This window comes from Monodon monoceros, unplaced genomic scaffold (genome assembly GCF_005190385.1).
Source record: "Monodon monoceros isolate NGI ecotype Baffin Bay Population unplaced genomic scaffold, NGI_Narwhal_1 Super_Scaffold_6, whole genome shotgun sequence".
Lineage (NCBI taxonomy): Eukaryota > Metazoa > Chordata > Mammalia > Artiodactyla > Monodontidae > Monodon > Monodon monoceros.
The window spans coordinates 13,899,820-13,914,868 of NW_021703783.1; the positions used below are offsets into that span (position 1 = coordinate 13,899,820).

Genomic DNA, 15,049 nt, shown 5'->3' on the forward strand with positions numbered 1-15,049 from the left:
TGTTACTGGTAACTGTTTAATTGTATAAATTAAATGTGTCAACAGTAACAGTTAACGTAAGAGATTGGAGAAAATGATTTTGATAGTGGTCATGACAATCATTCAAGGTGCTCAAACAAGGCATGGGACATCAACAGTAACAGTTAACATAAGAGATTGGAGAAAATGATTTTGATAGTGGTCATGCCAATTATTCAAGGTGCTCAAACAAAGCATGGGAACATGTAACTTTATTTGTGTAGCAACTGATAAGATAAAATCAAGGGTGAACAAAACTCCTTTCATAATGTGTAGTGAATCATTAAACATGAAATGAGCTTCTGAGTTCACCCTGATTGCCTTGAGAGAGAAATAAAATGAGAGAAATAAAATTAAAATAAAGAAGAAATGATAAGGTAAGTAATACTGATGTACAATGTGTTGTGAAATATTATCTATATTTATATAATCATAGAAATACCTAAATTATCAAAATTAGTAATTCATAAATGGCATTAGAATTCCCATAAGCAACATTTTCCACAATGTACATTTATTTAAATTTCAGGGATAGTTTTTCTGGGTAAAAATAAAACGAAATATAGCAAGAATACTTTGTTTAATCATTTAATTGTTGAGGATTATGGTTCAAAACTCTTCTTTTAGAGATGGGACTATAAAACCCAGAAAGGTTAAATGATATGGTCAAGGTCAGTATTTGATTTCCACTTGGTCCAAAGAACAATTCAAATTCAAAGAAAAGAGGTAAAATAGAAACCTTAGAAACACAGATAGATCACTCTAGACATTTTAGTCACAAACAGAGTGTGCAGTTGAAGAACAGCAGTGAAGAGTGCTGAACCCTTAAGAAACCAGTGGTAAGATAATAAAGTCCTTATTACAGAGCTATCACTTTGGATTATTTTTATCTTCTAGTTTTTGAAACTAGCTTTCATTTTTAATGTGTACATACTATTCCTACAGTTCTTGCATTTTTAAATAGAATTTCAAATTCAGAAAATCTAAATGTGACACTGGGCTTCACACTGAATCTGTCATTGTAACAATATTTAGAGAGCATTCTCACAAGCTCATTAATGTAATATTCTGAGTATTTTTATTGTTAGATATTACTATAGATAAAAGAAAATTATGATTGAATCCGTGCTTTGAAGATATTATGTTCACTAGGAGAGAAATAACTGAATTATATTTCAAGGTACAGTGTGCTAATAACTATGAGACACAGAGGCTCTATTACAAGAGTTTAGTGTAAAAATAGTGATAGAAGAATATTGGCTGCCACAGTGATCTTGGTAAATTAAAGATATGGAATCAAGCAAAATAAATTTATCTGCCAAAGAAAATTTCTGGAAGAAAAGGACATTTTCCCCAAATTCTGTAATATATAATAAAGTAGAAAACTAACTGCCAATAGAGATAACAAGAGAATCAGAAGTTAATAACAGAACCTAAAAAGAAAATAAAAGAATATAAAACCTAAGATAATTCCAGTATAATCAGCTCTGGTCAAATCCTTCGTAGAAGGAGACATAGATTCTAATAGTTAGGCAGTATAACACATTGGGATTCTGGAGGTTCTTAGTGGATTGCTAAAAGAGTCTAATAAAACAGAGCACTTGGTAGGCATGAATTTTACATTACTTTTGGTGGAATTCTGAGCTTTTGTCATACCTAATTTCTGGGTCTCTGAGAACTACCTTAATCCAGAAGACCCATGAATCAGGTAATTTTCTCTGATATCTTACATTATCATTCTAAAAGTGATTTAAAAAATTTTTATAGATCTTTATTGGGGTATAATTGCTTCACGATACTGTGTTAGTTTCTGTTGTACAGCAAAGTGAATCAGCCATATGCATACATATATCCCCATATCCCCTCCCTCCGGCGTCTCCCTCCCACCCTCCCTATCCCACCCCTCTAGGTGGTCACAAAGCACCGAGCTGATCTCCCTGTGCTATGCAGCTGCTTCCCACTAGCTACCTATTTTACGTTTGGTAGTGTATATATGTCCATGCCACTCTCTCACTTCATCCCAGTTTCCCCTCCCCACCATGTCCTCGAATTCATTCTCTATGTCTATGACTTTATTCCTGCCCTGCCACTAGGTTCATCCGTACCATAATTAAAGTGTTAACCAAGCCAAAAGAGTACTAAGATTCCCCATCATTATTGGATGAGGTACATCTTAAGCACCTCTAATGCCATCAAGCTGCTTAGAGCTTGGAGATTAGCTAAGAAGACATAGTCTTGTGCTCAGGACATTTATATAGCTTTTTAACAACAAATGTTAATTTAAAAAACAATTCAGAAATGATGTATGAGAAATGGAGTTAAATTCAAAACATGTAAGTGTGCAGTATAGATAATAATAATATTGATGGTGTCTGGGAAGGAAGAAAGCACAATATATTTTTAAATTTAGCAAGGTAGATTATAATAAAAGATTTGTTTTGAAGTCAAAGATTTGGGTGAGATTCCAGATTTATAGTTTTTCCATGTGCTGTCATGGAAGTGCTACATTCCCTCTGGCTCTCAATTTTTTATAAAGGGAATGTATTTTCATATGCCCAGAATTTTTCAAGAATTTTTGTGAATATCAAGAGATAAAACATGAGAACTGAAAGGTACTATAAGATATTAATTGGGCATCTGTATTTTAAGGTACTTGATTAATGAGGTGCTGTGAGCCAAAAAGAAATAGGGAAAAGCTTATGGAGGAAGAAAAAAGGCATATCCTATAATATATAGTTCAAGTTTGGGAGTATTTATTACTTAACAAGCACAGTGCTTTTTTCTTTATATTTTACTATCACTTATTTCCAATGAATTCCCATTTTAATTCAAAGTTAACATCTGCACTTTATACTTTTTGATATTGGTATAATATAATTAAGCACTGAGAAGAATCCTACTTCACAGTGAAAGATTTACTTACATTTCAGTATTATAAAATAGTTGCAGCATTCCGTCACATCATTGATATATAACGTGGAGTCCAATTTAGTAATTTATCATTAGGAATATGACTGTCATGTCAGAGATTGGAATTCTCTGATGGTCAAAACTAGGACATACTCCCCCCACAGGCTGACCTATATAGAAACTCAAATTATGATTATAATCAATTGTTTGTTTGGCAGAATCTGAAGCAGAAAAAGAGGAATGTTATAGTTTGAATATTTAATGGCAATAGACTAAGATGATGAGAATCATTTATTTTTGTGTTGGAGATTGTCTATACCTGATCTTCCCAAATCATATCACGAGGGGCTGATAAAGAAAAATGATATGCTGTGTAAAGCATAATGTGTACTCAACAAATTCTAGAAATTCTAAACAAATTAGAATTTGCTTTCCTGGAATTAGTGTTCCAGGAAACCCAGGTTGACTATGGAATGGTAATACTGAAAAGGTTCCAATTTCTCCTCACAAGATGTGTGGACATCTCTTTTGTGGCATGCCCAACATCTATAGGGAGGGGGAGCCAGAACAATCAGAATCAGTGAGATTTCAATTTGTGAGAACTGGTGGGAAGCAGAAATTAACTTCCTGGATTGTGAGCTATGGAGGTGGTACCTGACAGCTACCAAGGGCACCTGAAAATAAGGCAGACAGAGAGGAAAGCAAATGTGAGACAGGAAAAAAGAAAGACCAAGTGCTGATTATAGTATTGAATTCTTACAACAAGCAGTGTTTGAAGTCAACTGTACCTCTTAATTTTTAAGTTATATAAACTTGTAAATTCTCTCTCTCCTCCCCTCCCGCTTCTAAACCAAACTGCAACCAAAACTAGCTTTACTGACTAACATGGGCAATATCTGGATAGGTTCCCCCAACCTTGATTCCACAGCTGCTTTTTGTATGTTTCTATTACTGTACAACCCCTCTTAAGATCATCATATTCTTTGTATATATCAAGGTCATACATTATATAAAAGACAATACTTTGGGGCAGCACTTGCCCTTGTTATTAATCTCTTTGATATGATTTATCCCTTCTCTCATTATGTTGGTCTTAAATTTATTTCTCAAGGGAATTTTGTTTTATTTGCAAGTTCTCCTCAAATTTTTCCCCCTGTACCACTTGCAGGAATAATAATGAATGCAATGAAATAGTTCCAACCATCTTCTTTTATGTCAATCTCTCTGACTCTATAGGGCACTTTAGCACTCTAGCACATATTCTCTGTATCTTAAGCACCATAACCAGTATCTGGCACCTAATAGGTTTGAAGGTTGTTGGACTTCATCCTAGACAAAATAATCAATCTACTATTTTCTCTTGTTTTGGCTTTTGCTTTCTTTGGACTGCACATGTACTCAAACATTTGGTCTGCCTCTCTATCTTCTCCTCCCCGCAAGAACAGATGTTCCTGTGATGACTGATGTTTTTAAGAATATAGTAAAATTGTTAATGACTGGTATGGTATTATGGTTTTTGACTTTTCAATAGTCATTCCTATTGAATAAGAACTAATTTCAAAAGAATGAATATATAGTGGTGAAATTTAACTGAAGATAGTTTAAGACTATTAGCACTATTTGCCTACTCAAATTATATCATTAAAGCAACTGTCTTTCCACCTTTTCCTTAAAATTGATATTTCTCTTGCTTATCTTTTATTCCCATCCCAACTGCAAGTATTTTACTTTTCATCCTTCTTGTGGTTCCTCTAGGGCCTCAATAATCAGTAAGTTTCATCTCATAAATAACTATATTCTACTGAGGGTAACTGTCTGCAGCAAAGCATTGTATATACTGTTTCCTGGATTTGTGAAAAATAGGGCCGAGTTTAGTTAGTAAAATCTGCTGTGGGCATGAGTGGTTACTCATGTATGATAAATTTGCTCTTCCAGATTTAGCCAATGTTTGTATGAAACCATTAAGATGATCTGACTAGCATATATCTACATAGTCTTCAAGTGGCCAGAATTAGAAATTAAGACAGGAACTAGGAATTTTTAAATCTTCAGCAGATTTTTTATTTAAAAAGTGAAACCTCAGAAACATATTTTACAAAGTTGAAATTTCAGAAATAAAACTTCCATTAAAAAAATCTGTTTACACATACTCACCTCTACCCCAATAAGTTTCCAATAGAGAAATACCAATAGTTTCTTTTAAAAGTTTTAATACTATCACAGTAAAAATATCATTTTTTGGAGGTGGCAAATGTGGGATGCCCTGCACTTAAATATGAACTCTAGCTACTTAAAAGTTTAACTAGCTTGAGGTAGTTAGAATTAGTCAGAAAAAGGCTGATTGTCTTGTGTCTTATGGCAAACAAAATGCATATTCATTAACTAGCCTTTAGAACATATTTATTAACTGGAACCGCTAAGGCTTAGCTCATTCTTAATGGTGTAAAAAATGGTGTTACTTATTTCTATGTCCTATTACTACACGTAAAAATGCAACATATTACAGAAGCAGAACAACTTTGTTTTTGGTTCTAACAAGGGAAAAAAGTAAATATAATAGAATTTTATTCCTAATATAAGCAGTCAGAAACTTTCATTTATTCTGCAATTGTCATACATAGGTGTCTTTCCCCAGGGCTGGAGGTGGGGAATATTTGGTTGAAAGGAACATATGTTCCTGATGATGCATGAGTTTTCTCAGTACCAAGTCCTAATTCTACCACAATCACAACTGCTTCTTGACATTTAAAGAAGCATTTCATTTCCAGAAGGTGGCGTTCTAGAACAGTTGGAAACGGGTTTGCTTCCATTTCAAACAAAGCAGAGGTGCATTCAATTAACACTCAAGTTATCCGAAATTCTGGAAACACAGAGTGGCTATTCAAACCAAAAAAAAAAAAAAAAGTCCTGCTGTCCTTTCTTTGATAGCATTTAAAACTCCAAATATTTTTCTATGTCCATGACCTAACTTATTGTCTGGGAAAACTAGCAACGCAACAGTTTAGATATTGCAGCATTAAAACAAAATGAATGAACAAACGTAACAAAACAGAAAGAGTTATATAAATACAGAGAACAAAGAGGTGGTTGCCAGAGGGGAGGGGAGTTGGAGGAGGAAAGAAATAGGTGAGAAAGATTAAGAGGTACAAACTTTCAATTGCAAAATATATGAGTCACAGGTATGAAATGTACGATGTGAAATACCTTTGTATGGTGACAGATCGTAACTAGACTTATTGCGATGATCATTTTGATATGTATAGAAATTTCGAATTACCATGTTGTGTAACAGGAACTAACATAGTGTTGTAGGTCAATTATACTTCAAAAACAAAACAAACTCATAGAAAAAGAGATCAGATTTGTGGTTACCGGAGACAAGGGGTGGTGGAAGGGGGAGTTGAATGAAGGTGGTCCAAAGGTACAAATTCCCAGTTATAAGATAGGTGAGTGCTGGGGATGTAATGTACAACATGATTAATACAATTAACGCTGCTGTACATTATATGTCAAAGTTGTTAGGACAGTGAATCCTAAGAGTTCTCATCACAAGAAAAAATTTTTTTCTATTTCTTTAAATTTGTATCTACATGCGATGATAGATGTTCACTGAACTTGTGATAATCATTTCATGATGAATGTAAATCAAATCATTATGCTGTGTACCTTAGACAGTGCTGTATGTCAATTATATCTCAATAAAACTGGAAAAAATATATAGATATAGATATAAAGGGACTATATATATAGTATAGATAGATAGATAGATAAAGATATAAAGGGACATAGAAAACTAGGCCAGTTTTACATAAGAGTATATCAGCTTCTGTTTTCACTTTTAATAACGTTCATTTATAAATGTATTTGAATAATATTTGATGCCACACAATTATATTATCTGAAAAATATATGTAAAATTATATAATTATGGAAATTTTTGATTTCCCAGTGATTATTTAAAATATACCTGAAATTATAAAATCCTTCACCTGTAATAAGCATATGGAGAAGCTGAAAAAGAGTAAAAAATTAGAAGAGACATAAAAAAATTTCTTCAGGGAAGGAAATTTCTGTTAATTCTTGAGTTTTCTAAAGAGAGATTTTAGAGATCTTTGCCTGGTGAAAATGTATGTAGCATCACAGAGGTAATGAAGTTGGACTACAGTAAATTGATCCATTTTCTACGCAGAGACAATTTGGGAACATTTGTGATCTTGCCTGAGATTATGAATATTTCCAGCACTTTTATTTATTTCTATCAGCAATAAGAATTTATTCAATGGTCAAAGAAAATTATGTTTACAGTGTCAAAGTTCATTTAAACTGTCAGCTAGTAGTTTTCCGAAAGAATTGGAAGTTTTAGTCATAATCGTTTATATCCTGAGAACTATTTGTCTCTTTGAGTATTGTTGCTTGCCAGTTGTTATATTACACAAGCCACAAATGCATCATTAATATAGCTGTATGTGACCATATTACAGGCTTACTAGAAAGCATATCTGAAATGCATCATGTAAAATGTATTTAGTAAAGCAACTAGTATCACAATGAATTATAGAAGTATACACATCACACCCATTTGTAAAGATAATCCATCTCTGAATATGATAAACTAGAATTTACCTTAAAATAGGGTTGTTCCCAGAAAAATGGATGTAAGAAACATTCAGTTAAAAAGCTATGAAACAAAACTCTTTCAAATATTAACATTTGGAATTAAGTATATCAAATATTCAGATTCAAATCAATGTTTCCAGTTTTCAGACAAATATGAACACACATTACAACAATTCTCTAGGTAGAGTACAACTACTTATGTACAGGCTACAACTGAAGCTATAGAACTAGTACAGTACAAATTTCTTAATTTTGCTCCAAGATTGAAGTGAGGAGGGAACATTATATTTTCATGAAGTTTAACATAATTACACACTGCATAATACAATTTTAAGATAAAATATAACACCTTAAATAAATTTTATACTTGCTATAGACCAGTACAGACTCCCTTTGTCAATAAGGTACTTTAATGGAAAAGTTTGAGAGAAATTGATGGGTGTATTTTATTCCCTAAATTATATTATTTTTCAGAATTGCATTCTCTTTCTTTACTTAAGTCAATTTAACATACAGTGTGTACGTTCATAAAGTTATGACATTAATTATATTAAAGAGTTACACTAAGAGTTAAGATTTTAAATACTCTTTAGTTATATCATTTATGGAGAGAGCTGTCTTTTTCAAGAAGTATTTTATTTGCTCCCCAAACAACTATAGAATATTGATATGGAATGCATTATTTTTACTCTATCTTTAAAGAGAGGCAAATCAATCAAGACAAAATGTCCCCCCCCCGCAAAAAAAAAAGTAAAAATTAACCTGGTATGGGACTTTCACTTCTGGCTATGATAGAGTAATATTCACCAGCATTACAATTCTGCTGCAAGTAACTCTGAAACCAGACAAAACTAGAATACAGAGAACCCAGGGCTATGATCATTGAGAGAAAGGACATTCACAAAATGAGGTCTACATTCATCCTAGCTTTTGCTGGGGATCACTTTCCAATTTAAGAAGTGGAGCCAAACACAGAACAGTAACCTCCCTGAGTAGAAGAAATAAAGACTGGAGTTCTGGGCCACCAAGGTAGCTGTTATTTTCAGGAAGAGGGTACCAGAGAGAAGGCAGCTGGACAGAGACCTTTACAAATCTGAGGAAGCGTCCTCGAGTCTTTGTGTAAATTCTAAGCTGTATGCACATAGAGAAGAGATCCACAGACCTGGTACACTGCTACTGTAGAGCTATAAACCCAACAGAGACTGGGCCTGGCAGTGCTAGGATACATTATAGATCTCATTAGCCAGAGGGGAGAGGCACTGTTGAACACGCTAGGAATTCAGTTGAAACTCCAAAATTGCCAGAACTTAGGAGCAGAGCTAGTCTATCCCCCGACTGTAATAAAGACCAAAATGATCAAGTTGAGACACCAGTAAAGTCCCTCGGCTGCCGGAGCTAAATTAAAGACTCTTCACAGTCTTATGACATAATCCAGAAGATCTATAAAGGTGGAACTAATCTATTGTGATAGAATTTGGGACTGTAATTGTGTCAGGGAGGAGAGGTGGGAATTGTTTTGGAAGGGCCGTGATGTAACTTTCCCTGGGATGATGAAAATGTCCTATATCTTGACAGGGCTTTGGGTTAAAAAGACCTACCTGTTCTTCAAAACTCATCAAACTGTGCAATTAATATCTATACATTTCACTGCGTGTAAATTATGTCTCAAAAAAGATAATGTTAAACAAGGTAATAGAGAAAAAGAGAGGGCAATTTTTAAAGTTGTGCTAAAAATTGTTAAGGGATGGAAAAGGAATTTCCTGCATTGCTGTGCTAATTCTGGTTTCAGAAGGTAACAAAATGAATAAAGGAATAAATGTCAGTAACTGAAAAAAACACCTTTTTTAAGAATGCACGTAGTTAGTAGAAATAATACAATAAAAGTATGGAAATACATAAAGACCCAGAAGCAGGATCAAGATCTATTGACAATGAATTCTTAAAGTAAATGTATTGGTGCTTAATATGTTCAAAAACAAGAGGATGTGAATAAAACACAGACTCTATAATATAGGAGAGTAAATATACATATATACACATTATAATACAAGGCAGAAAGTAGTAAATGCCTCAAAAGTTGATGATGTGAGAGCAATGCAATTTCAGAAGAACAAGAGAAGATATCAAGAAGGGTTTGGATGACAAAAAGGTAAATAAATATAGACTCAAAAAGGAAACTAGCCACCCTGATGTCCATGGCCACTGTCCTCTGTAGTTGTAGCACAATGATATCTTCGAAGCCCTAAAAGTATCCACGTATTTCCCAAATGCCCACAATATAATTCCAGTTTGATGATCACTAACCCTTATGCTTCAAATTCTAATCAGGTACCATACAGTAAAATATAGCAATTAGTAAAAAAAAAAAAAAAAAATAGCTAAAACCAGTCTGACAACTTCAACTAATTTTCTTTGCTTTCAAAAGAACAGTTCAGCCAAACTTTGTCTTCTGGTCTCCCCTCCTCAGGCTTCATCCTTGAGCTCTGCTCTCACCCTGGCAGCCCTATTAGCCATAAGGCAGAATTTTCTCAGTCTGCTTCGGAGGGACAAACCCGAGAAGCAGAAAAAGAGTGCATATTAAGCCCTTTGGTCTTGAATTTAAGAAAATGAGCAATTTACTTTAATTGACAAATTTGGGAATCGAGATGGAATACATGTTTTGGTTTTGTTTTTATTTTTTCTTTAATGTAGAAGAATCTTCTCATCATATTATGCTGAGGGGAAATAAAAGTCTGAATTCCTTTTAAAATCAATCCACTAATTCTTTTTGTGCACTCTATACATACTCTGAACATTAACTTTACATACACTTAACAAGCTAAGATAGTTTTTCAGTTGTTATTGTTTTATTCTGTTTTTTCCAGAATGGAAATTAGACTTTATAAAATGACATTTCAAGTAGTCCATGTATGGACCATATTTCTCAGCTTTATACCAAACTACGTGAAAAGTTGTAGTAGCCTAATGTGTGAACCTGTGATAAAAATGTTTATTAGAATGAATTTAATGATTATTGGCATCAATATTCAATGGATGAATTCTTCATTGTAAATATTCTCTGGAAATAATATTCGAGAACAATTAAATTTTTATTCTAAATTTGTGGAATATGAGTACTTTGTGCAATTTTTATTTTAAACATGCACCTAGAAATAGTGTGGATCTCTGATTCGATTTTTCTAAGTAACGTTAAGTAAAATTTTAGGGAAAATAATCATTTCAATCTATGTATACTGTGGTAGTTAATGTAGTATTAACTTAAACTCTATAACAAAGACTCAAAATACAGCAGTATAAACAAGATAGAATATTCTCTCTTGCATTTTCTCTCTCTTCTTTATAACTAAGGTAAGAATGAGAACCAGCAATTCAGCTTTACCATTATCAGGAGCAGGTATCCATTTCCAAGTTGGCTACTCTATCCATCATCATCTCCCAGGTGTGTGTGTGTGGGGGGTGTGTGTGGGGGTGGGGGTGTGTTTTAAGAAGGAGGGGCAGACAGGAGGGTCCACACACCATCCTTTTATGGGCACAACTGGAAGAATCACATATTTCACATTTCATTGAGTAGAACCAGTAACTTGCCCACATCTCACTGAAATGGAGGCTGGGAAATGTGGCCTTTGACTGTCTGGCCATCTACTATGGGAGCGGAAAAAGACACTGTGACACAACTTGCAACCTGCCACCAAAAATCCAGGTGTGCACCTCTTCCCACTTACCTACCCCCTCTACACACACATACACCCAATATTATAAAGTCCCATTCAAAAAAAAAAAAAAAAGGAACAGTACAGTGTTGAAAGTATAGTGGTGAGCACAGCTGCCTTCCTAAAACATGGAATAGGAAAATAACAGCTGTCATTTTTCAAAGCAATGATCAAATTCTACCAGATATGAATTTTAAACATTCCCTGCTCTGGTAGTGAAATAATTTCCTTGACTAGGTCCTGATTATATTATCTGGAAGAAATTTCTTTGTCCCTTGTCATTTACAGTTCCTGTTTTCTTTACTTTGGGATGTTTTTCTTTGTCCATTATTTCTATTACCATAAGGACTGGTTTGCTTGTGACAGTTCTGATTTATATGCATTGTCCTGGTGTAATATCAATATTGAATGAATAAATTACTTGTTCTAAATATGTGTCCCTTTCTCTCTTGAAAGTGTCTGAATACCTTATAATTATCTCTTTAAGGGAGAATTGCACTCTATTCTCTCCTTGGAGGCTGTACAGATTTCTGGGCTATATTCTGCAAGGCCAGTTGGGAGGCTTCTGGATTTGCCTTAAAGGTCAAATGTGCATTGGTTTTTGCAGATCAATACAATCCCTAAAAATCTCAGTATGCTTTTGTTCTACTGACAGTCAGATCCACAGGCACATAACCATAACCAGGGATCTAATCTAGAGAATGTTCCTATGCTTACAGACTATCCTCTTATATTTTCTGGTTTCTTTGTTCAGAACATTTTTGCTTTCCCTGGATTTAGTAGTGTCTACTTTGATGCTCTCTGAAAATATTATCTGAGTTAAGAAAGCATCACCCTTAATCTAACCTTTGAAACTAGAATGGACCCCAATTAACAGAGATGTTTTAATGTAGGCACTTGAGGACACCAGAGGTTATTTACTAGTAAAGATGCTTCTTTAAAATCACGTCTTATAACCGGCCCAAGTATATCTTGTCGCAGAACTTTGCACGACAAGAAAGAGCCAACATATATAAACATTCTGTGCTTTTTTAACGTTCTGAGATTCTCAAACAATTCACAGAGGTTACATGTTCTTTTGTCAAGTAGTCTACCTTTTTAAGGATTACAAGTGAGTTTTACCAAATGTTTTATCATGACATAAGAAGGATCACTGGCTTTCCAGCCTGCAATATTGGTATTCTTGCCACCTACTACCCAACTCTTAGACCAATGCCTCATTTTTTTTATTATTTTGGTAGAATTCCACTTCTAATAACCAAATTATGTTTTATTTAAGAATAAGATGTTATTTTTTAAAAGCAAGAGAGAGTCTAAAATCCAGCATTTTAAACAGGATAGAAATGTGTGTCTCATAAAGTAATTCAAAGGTAGGTGGTTCATTACTGGCAGAACACTCTACACTTTCAACATGTGACTTCCGTCCCTAGATTCAGGGAAGGTATTCAATTTTTGCCATCTCATAGCAACTAGAAAGTATCAGAGTATTGTATGATCTGTCATTTTAAGGACAAAACCCAGAAGTACCAAATATAATATCTGTTTAAATTCTATTATCTAAAAAACAGACACATGGTCATACCTTTCAATAAAGGAGGCTGAGAAAGGCAGTCTTTAACTGTATATGTGACCAGTTGAAACTCTATTGGAAAGAGGTGACCAGATATTGGGCAACAACTCACAGTCTGACACACTACTGTGTTATTCAAAAACAAATCTAAATATTTAAAGCAGGGAAGAAAGATTTAATACAGAGAATAAAGTACTTTCAAAATTAATAGCAGGAAAAGCCGAAGTTGTGGGCTCTGGACTGGAACACAACACTACAGAACTGACACATCCAGGGACTGAGGCCACCACTGGAACAACTGAGTACGAACATTCCACTTTAAAAGCAATTCCATAATCAGAAAGCTGGGAACTAGCTGTCATCACTACTTTTGCAACAGCTGCCTCTCAACATGGAGGGAAGTGGATAATGTACACTGGAGTATTGCTTTAGAAACCAAGATCTTGCTAGAAGAAAAAAAAAAAACCAAAGCAATGCCAATATTCTTTGCTTCCACCTTCTAAAATCTGTGCAAATACATTTTATTGGTAGAACCTAATTCTCTTCCTGACTCTTGGCTACAAAGGCACATGGGAAGTATCAGTTTAAGCTTTTCAGAAACTTCAGACAGACACACACAGGAAGAAGAAGGTTGGAATGGTGTTTAATGAATCAATCCGCGGCACCACCGGTGCTATTAATCAACAACAGGCACTCCAGCAGAGCAGGTATTGTTAAAGTGTTATTTTATTCCAACTGAATACTCTAAATGAACCTTTCGTCTGTGTCTATTCTTTAGTAACTGAATCATCATTTAAAATAAAATAATTGGATTAATTTCTCCAAAAAAATGTCAAGAAACTCAGCTTGTGTAAGGTTTGGACATATCAATATCAATTTCTCAGTCCTTTATACTAGACTTTAAGCAAATACTATTTTTAAAGGTCTGAAAGTTCTATCTTTATAAAGACTTCATGTTCTATTAATTCACTTTTTCCCTTCTCCCAAGCTAAAGTGAATGAAAGATAAGCAACTTACTTTTAATATAGTAGCAATGTAGCTAGCATTTAATTTCAAAAAAACTTAATAGACATTTCCCTTTATTTGTCAGTTTCCTAATATTTGAAATAGGAATATGCAAATAACTTTATCATATCTGCAACTGCCTTTATTTGTTTTTCAAAGAGGTGCTAGCTAGATTCAGGTCACTCTACTAGGAAACAAAGTGAGGGCCAGAAAGTTGTACTATACCCTCCATGATAGCAGGGACCTTGCCAGTCTTGTTCATCACACTATACCCAGCACCAAGCACCCTTAAGCACCCACTAGATACATTTTAAGAATTCTTGACTTAATAAGTGAGGTCCTACTTTCAAAATGGTTTATACAAATAATATTAGGAAGATAATGAGGGGTAAGGAAAATGCTAAGCATATATAAAACACACATGTAGCTAGTCTCAAGGCTGTGGATCATAACTTTTTGTAGTCAATTTTCAAGATGACTGTTAAACTTTATCCTGCTGGTAAGGTCACTGTTGAAGTTTCTTTCTCAGGTCTGAGGCAAGACTGCAGACTGACCAGCAAGGATACTTACAGAAATTATCTTGGAATGAGCTTTCTGAAAATTAAGTCACTTAGAACAAATAAATTATCTTTACTATAGAGTAGGGGGGAAACAATAAATTTAATCAGTTATATGTACTTGGACACTGATTTCTTAATCCAACAAGCAGGAAAGTTTTAGGAGGCTATTCACCAAGCCACTTAAAACTCTTGTTTCTAACATTTTTTAAACTTTGCCTCCAAACAAAATGCATAGACAAAATAACCTAAAGTAATGTTAACACAACACCGAGAAAATAAAATAAACTGACACTGTAAAGACTGTCTTTTTTTCCCGAAAGATGTGCAATTTCAGTTTTGAAGGCTGATCACTTTGTCTTAAATGTTTGTCAAGAAAATGAGTAGGCTACTATGTAGAAGAGAAGGCTTTACTTGTTTAAGTAGTAGGCATAGAACAAAGTCATGGAAAAATAAATTGTAGAAATGGCATAGTTGTCCATCTGATTTTATTTTTAATTAAAAGATCTACTAAAATAGGTATGCATACATATTAAGTAAGGAAATAGATGGTATTGAAGGGCATATTTTCAAAGAAATCGAAGTACAAGGAACATGTTGGTACCCTTTCTTGTTAAATAATGACTATCAAACTGTGTTAACACTAATCTTTCAGTTTTGCC

General features: G+C 34.1%; 1 protein-coding gene across 1 annotated transcript in view; it reads left to right on the top strand.

The window, feature by feature from the left end:
• The first annotated feature begins 299 nt into the window (after positions 1–299).
• PIK3C2G (phosphatidylinositol-4-phosphate 3-kinase catalytic subunit type 2 gamma) overlaps positions 300–15,049 on the top strand; it is a 394,030-nt gene continuing 379,280 nt past the window's right edge. The window contains exon 1 of the mRNA XM_029205345.1: positions 300–395. The gene's annotated coding sequence lies outside the window, so the exon portion shown is untranslated. The remainder of the gene's footprint in view (positions 396–15,049) is intronic.